This window comes from Toxotes jaculatrix, chromosome 10 (assembly GCF_017976425.1).
Source record: "Toxotes jaculatrix isolate fToxJac2 chromosome 10, fToxJac2.pri, whole genome shotgun sequence".
NCBI lineage: Eukaryota > Metazoa > Chordata > Actinopteri > Toxotidae > Toxotes > Toxotes jaculatrix.
The window spans coordinates 4,060,381-4,073,368 of record NC_054403.1 but is presented as its reverse complement, the minus strand read 5'-3'; positions in this window follow the sequence as shown (position 1 = coordinate 4,073,368).

Below are 12,988 nucleotides of genomic sequence, written 5' to 3'. Positions count from 1 at the left end.
GGGAAGGTGGTGGGGGGGAGCTCTTCTATCAAGATGTCCAGTGGCGAAATAAATAAGTTCCTCCTGTGACATCGCATGTGCAGACTTCACACAGACCTGCATGAAAAGAGGTGTGTGTCGCTCCGAATGTGTGGCACACAAATCCGGGCTCTCGGCGGGAGGTCTGCACACTGGAAACGATGCCACTGCGACCCTTCATTGTACTTCCATCAGACATAACAAAGCGTATCGCTTTCATTTCCCAGCAAAACATGTCCTAGTGTCATTGTCGCAGACATCAGTAAGAGGGAAAGACAAAAAGAAAGAGAAAAAAAAAAATCATCCTCTCTGCTTTGTCTCTCTCATTTTCTATTCATAATTAAAGTGTCTCAGAGGACCCTTGGACTGCACTGCTCCATTTCCATATTCACACACAAAGAAAGCCTTTTATGCTTTGTTCTGTGTGGAGAAATCACTGCATTTCTTCTTCATAAATGATGTCTACCCATCCCCACAGAGTTGGACTGGCTCCACTTCAAAATCTATTCCGATGCCTGCGCGGCTGGTTGGCTTCCATTTCCAACGTCCTATTACGGCATCTGAGCCACACACTATATCCTCACTGCAGTCTCACGCTATCATTTCAATTCAGCGTCCCATCAGTGACGCTTCCTGTACGTGTGGGATCTAAAAATCCAAACATGCTCTAAATAAAACAATACAAACATCATAAAAGACGCTGATGTACGAATCTGTACGATGAATGTAAACGAGTCAAGAAGCCGCCCCTGAACAAAATACTGCAGGAAAGTGACACACTGCTACAAAATATTCCAGGACTTCAGAGCAACATGAATAAAAATCATCCATTAAAGTGTTGGTAGCAGATTTTTTATTTATTTATTTATTTTAGTTCTAATCAAACTGCAGCTCAAAGTGCCCCAATTCTGGTTTTGCTCCTCTCATGTGACACAGATCTGATGTGTTCATCTGAGCATCCAGCTGCACTGAGTCTCACTTTATCAACACCAACAGCCAAACCGATGCAGCTCGTAATGCTTTTTATTTCATATACTCTGAAACGGTGGTCGTAATATTGATGTCTGAGCTGCTCGTCTGCTTTGTTAGCATTAACACAGAGGTCAGGGAGACACCAAAAGCGCTAGGATTCATCCTCTGAGGAGTAAGAATATCAATAGCAAATTTCATTGCATCCCAGCTGTTCAGTTTTTTTTAAGGGGAATTTTTCACCTGATGTTGGGGATAAATGGAAGACGACAGGGGGACATAGTTTCATAGCAGCACAGTCAGCGGTGGTATTGCTTTGTCACGCTTTGAAGCACTTTGAAATAAATGCTTTTCTTATGAGATAAACTGTAAAATTAGTTAACATCATTTTGCCACGTAAACTTCTCTAACTGCCCTCTGATGTAGCGTCGCAATCCAGCTAAAGCTTTCAAACTGAGCATCTCCATTTAATCCTCTCCATCTCTCATTTCTTTTTTTTTTATTCATTTATTTTTCACATTGTATTTTTAAATTGTTATTTGACATCTGCTATTTGTTATTTCAGTATATTTCCAATTCTGGTTGTCAGTTTTCTTTTTTTTTCCTTTTTTTAATCTTGGCCTGACTTTCCTAAAAATAAAAAAAAAGTAGAGTAAATAAATAAGGGGCTACGGTAATTGCTGTGATGCTAAAGTGAAGATATTGACAGCACAATTTTACAGCCGTGCTGCCCCCAAAATACAAATAAACAGGCTTGATTGTGATGAATGATTTATTGCTGTGGTTATTCTTGTAACTATGAATTATTAATCGTTTTGCCAATAAGTGCGTGAGGTGATGCGTAACCTCAACAGTTCTTTGTAGTCAAACTGCTGTGTAATGGAAGGTGAAATGAAATGTCTGAAGGACTCCTTACACTACTCAACACTAAAATACAGACAAACAAAAAAAAGAATTACATTACTGTAACACATTGCTAAGGAGTGTGTTACTGCACTGCTGGAACAGAGGACCTATCACTATCACACACACACACACACACACACCTACACACACACTCTCCTCCTTCATTCAGTCACCTCATTGATTGTGCACAGAGCTGTGTCCCAGCAGAATGTGCATGTGTTCCATTATTGAGCACATGGGTCCATACAATATAGATAGACGTCTTCATGAAAGACAGAACAAATGAGGCCCCCGCAAAATTGTTTTTGACAAGGAATTATGAATGTCAACTTCAAGTCCAAATTAAGTCTCATCACTTCCACATGAATCAAAACGAGTGTCTCAGCACAGCAGAAGAACATCGTCACTTATCAAACAGACTGCGGTATAAACTACAGTATAAATAAAGGAATGCATATCAAAGCACAGACCCACATCAATTATTACTGTGGACATCCACAGATTCTATATGAGAGATTCTCCTCAGACTGGGTTTTTCTATACGAAAAAAAAATATATATATCTGTAGATATATAGTTATATATAGGCACAAGTGATATCAACATTCCATGAGACAAAATACGACGGATGGAAACTCAAAAAATGCTGGAGGAAAAAAAAGAAAAGGAAAAAGAAGGAATGAGGTTAATAGAAAGGGATAATGAGGAAGTGCGCAGGGTGCAGATGGAGGAGGAGGGGATGCTTCAATCTATAAACCATATCTTCATCTCTCTTCTTTTTCCATATCCTCTTTCATTACGCACGCTTGTCCCACCAGACTTCACACACACACACACATACACACACACACCCACCCACACACACACAGGCGGTGGCGCACTGTAATAAAATGTAGCAGCTGTGTAAAATGTCAGGCTGGCCTTTTCTCGGATATACGGTTTGAACCAATCCAAATGTTACCCTTTCTCCCCTTCACCAGAAAGAAAAGAGGAGGAGAAAGATGACGAGAGCAAGGATCTACATGACTTGAGGGACGGGGCAGACGGGGGGGCAGAGGACTCAGGGGAATGCAAGGAAAGAGACAAAAAGAGAAAGAGACACACTGAGGACACAGACAGCAGCACAGATAGAAGGTTTGCAAGCACTGAGGGTGAGACAGGTGGAGACAGACTTAGTCAAATAATGACAACCAGTTTGGGAAATTAATCCCTAATCCCGTGGAACAGCTAACGTCCTCCCAGAAATCAGGAGGAGGATGAGTAACGAGAACTGGGCCCAGACAACGGAGACTCATGGGGAAGAGGAGACATCACCCGGTCACCGAGAAATTGCTGAACAATAGGATGGAGGAGATGGTCAGGTTCTTGTGTGGAAGCAGAGGGATTTCCATGAGAGTAGTGTCATGTGTTTCACAGAGACGTGGATACAGGAAGACACTCCAGATCCCATCGCTACCATCAACGGCTTTCAGACAGGACTGCTACTCTAGTTAACAACAGATGTTGTCGACCTGGTCACATGACCGTAAAGGAACGTTTCTGTAGCCCAGACACTGAACTGTTCGCCGTGGGTCTACATCCATACTACATACCCAGGGAGTTCTCACAACAATACAACAAGTAAAACCAGATACATAGACACAAACATGACTAAATAATAAAAATATATACAGTACATAATATTATCCAAGAGATCACAGGTCAATTATGAGCTACTTTTAAAAAGGCAGCAGTACAAATTGTGCGAGGCAATTAATTCCACAGTTTCGGTGCCATTACAACAAGTGCTCCATCACCCCCGGTTGCAAATCTAGATTGCATCTAGACCTTTTTTAATGCTGTGTACCCCCTTGTGTTGTTGGGCATAGTAAGGCAGAGATTTAGCTTGGAGCTAATTAATTTAATGCTTTGTAATTGATTAGAATTTTGAACTGTATTCTGGAGGCAGGCCGGTGAAGGGATGATAAAATGTGGTAATGTGTTGTTTCTCTCGTGGTTCCAATTAAAAGTTGAGCAGCTGCATTTTGGTCCAGTTGCACATGATTTTGTATTTTATGCATGTGTTTGACTGCAGATAGGAATGGTTTAATATATCTCTTAACTGATAACTTAGTTTTTCAAACACAGATCTGAATCAGAAGTTCCTCCTAGATTTCTCACAGATGGCTTAATATCATCACAGCAGTTATTTAGGGCAACTAAACTACAGGTGTCAGTAGTGTTGACAACACTATATAATTGTGTGTGCGTTAATTGTAGACCTTACTGTTTCTAGTTTATGCTGTATTCTTCTCTTTAACTGACAGGTTGCCTTACAGTACTTACGTGCTGGGTTGGGTCTATTTTTGCTGAACCGGGTCACATCTCTGAAGCATTCAGTTCACTTCTGAATATATTTAAATACCTGTATTTAGTAACAGCTGACTTCAAATTAACTTCAAATTAAGCTCTATTTTATTTGTTACATTGTCTTAATTATTATACAGCAAAGCTATTTTTTCTTGTCTCTAAGGAAGGGAGGGAGAAGGAATTGTTCCAAAATCCAAATCTGTCAACATCATTTATGATGAGAACTATGATCACAAGCTTTCAAAATGTCTGCTTTGCATACATGTTACTGCACCTCACAAGCTAATGCGGTGGTGTAATATACAGGGTGGCCTCTAGGGGCCTGCTATAACAGGGTGTTAGACTTTCACTGTAGTGTCTCCAGCTTTTGACACGTCTGTCACATTCACTCATTCTCTCTGCACTGAAGATTTCCATGTGTATCCTCTCACTGAGGCTCATTTCAGGGTCAGAGGCGGGAGACTGAGGGCTCCTTCCTGTCACTTCCCCGTTTGGAGCATCACAAGTGATGATAGATGATTTTTTTTTTTTTTTTTTTTTTTGACACATGATTAGATTCATGAGTAAATGGAGAGGATGGTGCACTTGGAATGCATCTAGCTACACACTCCTCTTAGTCTTTGCATGCTATTTTAATATAATGTTAATGTTCATTAAGTTTTTATGTTGTTTACTTTGGTTCCCTACAAGAATAAAGGATGCAGGCTTTACCTGAATCCTGATCAACTAGCTTTCTGCAGTTGCTTCGCTCGTCTTCCTGCAGCGTCGTTCCCGTACACTTTACAACCCGCTCTAGTCCTCTTCTTGTTTCGCCAATTAATGCTTGATAAATAATCATTAAGACAAGTGACAGCCTTTTACCACAACAGCGGGTTCATACATACTTCATCTTTATGGGGATGATTTCCAAAGTGTTGCATGACAGCTGTTCTATGCGGAGGTGCTGATGGCATTACAGTATTCAAAACCCTGTGGGGCCCTTTGTAGTGAAAGATGCTGAGAGCAGCATGAGCTGAAATATCAAAAAACTCTGACATGAACTGATTTATCGTCTATTTTTCAAGATTATAACCAAATGAAATTTCTCTTTACAACAATACTTATGGTTTTGTAAGCACAATACAACATGTATGAGCACACAAACACACCCACACACACACACACACACACCCAAATGAAGGTGGCTGGTGGTTTTCCGGGCTTCATGCATGAACACAAAGCATTTGCATCAGGTCACCGCCAGCACCGGCCAACAGTTCTGCACAGTGAGGAAGCGAGGGGGTGGGAGAGAGGGCATACACTGACTTTGACTAAACACGCACCTTCATCCAAAGCCGAGGTGCAGACATGCCCACATTATCCATCCTGCATTCATACAGAAGGAAAATACAAACATCCCTGGTGCCACCAGACAGGGACCCATCATCTGTGCTGCCACAGGGCAGATGTTTAGCAGGTATAATGTTTTAAGTTTAGCATGTTAGTGTGCAAACATTTGCAGCTGAGGCTGATTCATGACGTCAGCCAAAGAACCTGCTTGTACAGTTTCTAACTAGCTCTTGCCACACCTGCAATGTGACTAGTATGCTGCAGGAAGAAGCAGCAGTAGGATAATGGTGGTAGTGCTTGAGAGCACTGCTTTGGGGAGTTGGTGATGAAAGTGTTGACTAAAGCCTGGGAAGTTTACTTAAAATACAAGCTTTGGCAACTTCAGCCCTGACTCTGTGGCAGCAGCAGACTCCAGATCAGCCCAGCAGTGGCAACATTTAACTTTACTTTTGTCACATTCAGCACTGAACATGCAAACTCCTCTCTGTTCGGTGTGAGAGTCAATCACTAAGACCACATTTGGAGGTCGTCTGGGCCGCATCTGGCCACATTCTTATAGGAGTGTGGATGCACATGTGGCCGGGGCCACGATGAAGGACTGTTTATTCAACTGGCGTCCTATGTGTTAGCGGTTGTATGAACTCATCCATCCATTATCCATACCTCTTATCCTCTTAAGATTCAGAGGCCTTTTTTTTTCTTTTTCCTATCATCATCATTTCTTATATATGGCTTTTACCATAGCATTTCCTCTATACATCATCTACATTTTTATTTTTCACTTTTTTGCATTTTGCAGTTCCTTCCCCTTTTGTGTGTCCTTTAACTGAAGCTTTTTTCTCCAGTGTCTTTTCATGGATTCCAAAAAAAAGCAAGATGTCACAATCCCTCTGCTTTCGTGCACAGAAAAAAAAAAACAAAAAAACAAAGCAATTAAAACATTTGTAATGTAAATAAAGATGACAGAAACTGACTTCCCACCATAAGCTGCAGGAGAGCTTTTGGGAAACAGTGGCCACCAGCCTCAGGCCACATTTCCCCAGCAACAGATTACCTACCAACAGGTCACCTTCCTTTGAAAACAGATAAAATAATAATAATAAAAAAGAAAGAACAAAAAAATAAAATAAAATTATCTGTGGCACTTCCTGCAGACCTGCACCACTGATTGTGTGTTGGTTTCTGTGTGTGTGTGAGGCACACAGCTGGGAGGCAGGCCAATCCATACACGTAGTGTTCTTTTCCTCCACACTCACCACACAGGTCAAATGGATCTAATAAATCATAACTAAAAGGAATAAATTGGGTGGGTTTTTTTGTCTGGTTTATTTAGGTGTATGAAGTGGCGATAAGGAAGCCATCAGTCTCCCTATCCCTCCTGCGCAGCTCAATTTGTTGGCGATGAAAGCGAAAAAAGGGAATGAAGACAGACAAAGAGGAGAGAAAAGGAAGTTGATGGACAAGTGTTTTTGTCCATCTCTCTTTTTGTCTTTCTTCACCTCTCTGAAGCTTTTCTTTCTCCTTTCCCCTCCTCTTTTGGCAGTCCGACTCTACCTTCTCTTTTGGCTTAATTGTTTAAATTTGTTTGTAAAGTATTTCAATAACTGTTTCTGAAAAGAACATTACAAACATAGCTGATTATGTTATTTGACATTAGAATATTATATTATTTCAGAATTATATTAGTTACAGATTAACAGTAAAATAGCTTCTAGCAGGTGCTGGATAAGATTTATTTCCATCAGTAAAACTGATCAAGACACTTTAATAAACTAAAAATGTTTCCAAAGTTTTAACTTGAGAAACATGGTGTAACACATGCAACTCAAAATTGTAATTAGAATTCTATTGAAAAATTCTATTCTAGCGTCATTCTATTGTTTTTGTTTTGTTCAGTTTTTTTTTTTTTTTAGCAACACTGAATGTTGGTCATTTTCAAATAAAAATAAATAAATAAATAAAAATTGGATTTGTATCAAAGAAAGTCATTTTCAAGCACAAAATTGACTCCTTATTTACATTTCTGTTTTTTCTCACTAACATATGGAAACTTGGCATTTGAAAAGAACTCTCGCTCATTTTCTCGCTTACTGCTGAGATTTTTATTTCATAAGATTGCTTCAGTCTGTCCTAGCTTCAGCAGGTATATTAAATCTAAAGTAACATCCATAAAACCTAAAAACTCTTAAGATAAAATAAAAATAGAAAGAACAACAATTTAATATATCATGAATCTTACACTGTTATCGAAAATATTAAATACCACTCTATAAAAACATCTGTAGGGAAGATAAATAAGGACAAAAGTCTCAGTTTGTCAAGGTTTCATCATACATTCAACACATATACTCTCAGATTTGGCAGTGAATTCATGCATGTAGCATGAACAAATTTTTCTCTTTGGTAATGAAGCAACCCTCTGCTCTACAAGCTGTTCCTCGAGCTAACAGTTCGTCCTGCTTCCAAAGTAACTTCCAAAGTTTCCTTCTCAGTTGCTGGCAGTACTTGTACACTCTATATCCCATTGGATCCTGATGCAGAGCATCCTCTTGCCCTTCGTAATAAGCCACTCACCTGTTTCCATCAGGGTACTCTGCCTTCAAAAGGGTTTGCTGATTTGTTCAGGCTTTTCAAGATCTTTCCAATCTAAAGTTCCATCTCCCATCTTGGGTCGCTGTGAGTGCTAAAGAGGTATTCCTCTGTCTCCTCCTTTGAAGCCTGGAGTTCCCCTGATCGTTTTTGCTTCCCCCAGGAACTTAGACAGGTAGGTAAAAAGATTCTGTTCTCTCTGTTTTGCCCGCTGTCTTCTGTCCCTTCGGTGATACTCTGCTCAGCTTTATGTGCTCTCTCAGGATATCACAGATCTTTTCAGTGTTAGTTTTTCCTCTTCTGAAGCTTATTTGAAGTCTTTCCTGAGCTTTAGGAGGTTGCAGTGAAGCTGCCCTATCTCCTTCAGCCTATGGTTTTCTTTAGGCTGTACAGGAGCCTGGGTTTTGCCTGTTTCTTCCCAAAGCATTCGGCACCAGTGTTTCAAATGATGGCTGACAGTGCCTTCATCTTCCTGCTGAGGACTCCAGTGAGGACACTCTCCAATACTTCGTCCACTTCTACATCAAACTTTTCCAAATCTCTCCTGGACTGTGTTGTCATCCAGTTCACTGGTGGTTTCCTGGCCTTGTGACCGTGTTGAGGTCACGGTCACGTGATCTAACTCTTTTCTTGCGTTGCTCCCAGTGGTACGTCAGAGATGATGCTGCTTTCACTTCCTGCACCATGTGCTTAAAAACTCTGGATACTGTGGTTGGACAAAGGGATGCCCATCTTCACCTGATGTATCCTGCAGCCTTTTGCATTTTTGCAGATATCCCCATACTTGCAGATCACAGCAGTAATATCAAGCTCTCTCAAATGTGTTTTCACTTTCCTCAAGGTCAGTCGTAACTGTGGCACCTCCTGTGAGGTGATCATCCTCAGGCATTTGGGTGTACATTATTATATACGTGTTCATGGCTTCCTCCTCACAAAGAAAAAGCTCTGGTCTTCCAAGGTGCCACACCACAGTTCTGGTCTTTCCCATGTATTAGTCGTCTCTCCTCACTGCCACCACTGCCTTTCCAAGTTATCATTGGATCACGAGTTGGGAATATTTGCAATACTATGGTTTCATTGCTACAGTCCCACTGGCAGGGAAGTTCTTTGCCTTTTTGCATGAAATAGAGAGCAAGCAGGTTCACCTTTACAAGTCCACGTCTTGGCAGAGCTTTGGGGCAGGGGAATTTCTGAACTTTCTCAGGGTCATTAGGTTGACAACCCCTTTCCCAGATGGTTCATCAGTTTGAGCCCAACATCATCTCAATAGCAAACCCCAGCATCTTGGGGCAACCTTATTGGTCTCTCGGGCCCTGTATCTGTCCCAGTCTACCCTATTTCCCCTCTATGGAATGAGTTGTTCCAGGATTCACTGCAATTTAATCATATCCAAATAAGAAACTGGATTTAACTTATATGGTACCTTGCATTGCCAAGTATTGGCCCAAATGGACCAAAAATAATCTGTTTTAAATTCAATATCTTCTGTTTATTCTGTTGCTTCATGGCTGAAAGAAGGAATAAAATCTCTGGATGGTGTTGCCAAAGCTTGTGTGACTGAACAAGAATCGTGGGTAAAGTGTTTTTTATCATTAGCATCTTTGTGTTTTCCTCTCTATAGCAATCAGTGGTGGCTACCTACACACAAACCCGCCCAAAGGTTTTCTTATTCAACACACATCTTGGAAAAACTTTGTGAAGCAGGAAATTATTTTTGATTGTCATACTAATCCTGCTGCAATTAGATTATCTTTAACCCATAGCACCTGACAATTTTTGTATGACATCCAATGGCCCAAGAAGACTTTTTACCATTTCACTCTATTATTTATGAATACATGTGTCATAAACACTGTGTAAGAACTGCATTATCAGAATTTGCCATTAGACCCAACAGAATTTAAAAACTCATAAGGGCCATCAATTAGCATTACATCTTTTGGTGCAGGTCACGTGTGCAGGGAGTCAGAGGCTCTGCCAGAGAACATCTAATGCTAATGCTTTATAGGCCCCAAAACAGGGAAGCCTCAAGACTTTTTCTGGGCATGTGCCCAATGAGCAACCTTTAGTGTGATGAATGAGGAGCCATCTTGGGACACAGTGTCACTTTCTCATAAAGCGATTTGGCATAGCGCTTTCATAAAGTTGAGGAACTTGCGAGAGACAGGTTTAAATAGGAATGGTCAAAATCAAAGAGGCAGAAGCTGAGGCGCCATGATAATTAGTCTCCAGTTTGGGTTAAGCTCAGAAAACACTGTCTCATACATGTCTTTTGAGAAACTATACGGAAGATGCTAGGGAAAAAAAGACTGTCCACTTGTATGATTTATTTAAGGAAGAGGCTATGACAGAAAGACTGTCAGCCAACCTTTGAGTGTAGCCATTCTTAAAAAGTTATTAAGCCTTTTACCCTCAGATGGTGCTGACATAAACATTGTATGATACGGGGTCCTCTGACACATACTGAGGCCTTAAGCCTCCTGAGTCTGCCATTCTAAAAGCACTTCAAAACATAAACTGTACGGATATTAAACGCACAATCACCACCACCGTCTAAGATTTATAACCCCTAACCCTACAGACTGACCAAGGACTAACTGCCTGGCAAGATTCAAAAATACCCAATACAAAAATGACAGCTCACTGGGCAACAGCAGCACAGTGGCTTGGTGGAGGAAAGAGTACACTGTATGAATCCTTTGCCTTCAAGAAAAAAAAAAAAACTAAAAGGAGATTGGATTCTGCTCTACTTTAGGAAACAATCCCACAGGATTTGACTGTTGGATTCGCAAAAGAGACAGAAAGTCAAGTGTAGTAATGGTTCAGTACAGAAGCAGCAGAGGCTCTCCTGAGAGCTCCTCAAATACCCCCATCACATCACTGCTACATGCTGTCAGTACAGAGGCTGCTGGACTGGTGAACTGTGCGGTCAGGACATAAACTGGAACTCATGGAAGAATACTGAGAAGACCACTGCGGTCGAATTTGTAAAGTGTCTCAGTGTAGGAAATCAATTCTCCTGGTCTCTAAATGAGCGAGTCATATCTACTCTAACTGTCAGACATACACACAAAACCCTTTATATGAACTCAACTTGCATAGTGTTAAAATTAACACTGTGCTTACATGTGTTGACAAAACTTGTTTCCTGATGGCTGCTGAACTTTGGCTGTTTGGTCCTTGTGCTTTAGACACTGTGGCTGTCTTTACTGGCTGCTACTATTTATTCCTGGACATGATCAGGCTAAACATCCTGTGCTTTTTTCTTCAACATAGAACTGTTTCTATTATTTTCAAAAATATCTTTATATAGTTAACTATAACTATATCTATCACCCACTCAGTGCAATTCATGGGCAAGTCAAACAATTTCACTTGTTCATTGATACTATGGCGTCCTATTTTATTTTTTTACCCTGATATAAGAATGTTGAAGTTTAACCATTTATAACTGCTGTGGTGTGTGTGTGTTTTTTTTTTTTTTTTTACATAGCCGTTTGGAGAGAAAAAAAAAAGTCCTTCAGAAAAGGGAAGAATTCTCAGCTTAAAATTCAGTCTTCTAGGTTAAAATCATTTGAACAATACACCCAAAAAACGTGTCTGTTCAAGGTAAGGTACAAAGCAATTCACTCAGTAGAAGAAGGTGGGAAAAAAAAGGCAAAAACACTTTTCTTTAATATTGGGTCACATTAAAAGTCAAAATAAGGAAAAAGTCACGTTTCAACCACTAACTACTTCTCAACTAACTACATTACTGACCTTGCAAAAGAAAAGTGACCATTCAAAGACAGATCACAACCACATCCATGTTTTCAAACGCTGTTGGCATTTGAATGCTGATCTGTCTTTTGCTTAAATTATCGTTCTTTGTTGATCTACTTTGTCCCAGTAGTCAGTCAGTCAGGGACATGAAGTGGTTTCACCTTGTCAATATTTGTTGCAGCAGAAAAAAAAAACATGATTACAACTGATTTAAAAATGAAACCCACCTTCATCTGAAAGGCTGCCATGTACTGTCAGGTATAAATAAGTACTGGCATCTATCAGTTCAACAAGGATGTCTTCCTCCACTGCTGAAACAGTTTTGCCAAAAATATGAAGTTCAGCTGCATCAGGAAGAAGATTAACTTGACACCAGATAAAGATAACTAAAGTGGATTTTAAATGGCGCATAATGAATGACTGATCAACCAATTTATCTCTACATCTAATCTCAAAATGCACATTGTTTTTGCTTGTTAACAGCAGTATTATGACGCTGCATTCTGGTCGTTACCAACATTAGTATAGAAAAAAAACAAAAAAAACAAACAGCAACTGCAAGTTGAAAACTAAAAGCGCCACCAGCCGTCAGTTTAACTGGTCACGTCTCAGACAATCTGATTTCCAAATGAAACGGTACTTCCCAGGTGTGGCAATACTTTAATTTTAAGCCAAGTGGAGCAAGAGAATCCACATGAGGGAATTTTGAAATGGTCTCACGAAGTAACAGCCAGAGGTAGCATACAAATATTCATTTTCAGTGCTTCCCTGTTTTGATTGTCAAAATAAACCAAAAAGGAAACCAGAAGAATACTTCCCTCTACGGACTAAAGGTCATAATACCAACATGAACTCTCATAAGAAGGAAAGCACCAGTGATAATAGATTATGACATTCCTAACATTCCAAACTATGCACAGCACAGAAAAGAAATGTGTGTGTGTGTGTATGTCATAAAATAACTATGACTAAGCCACTTTCTCTTATACAAAATGGCAACTCACCTTCACTGATTAATTCCAAATAGGAGAAACCAGATTGTTATCTGATGTACTTCTTGGTCCTAC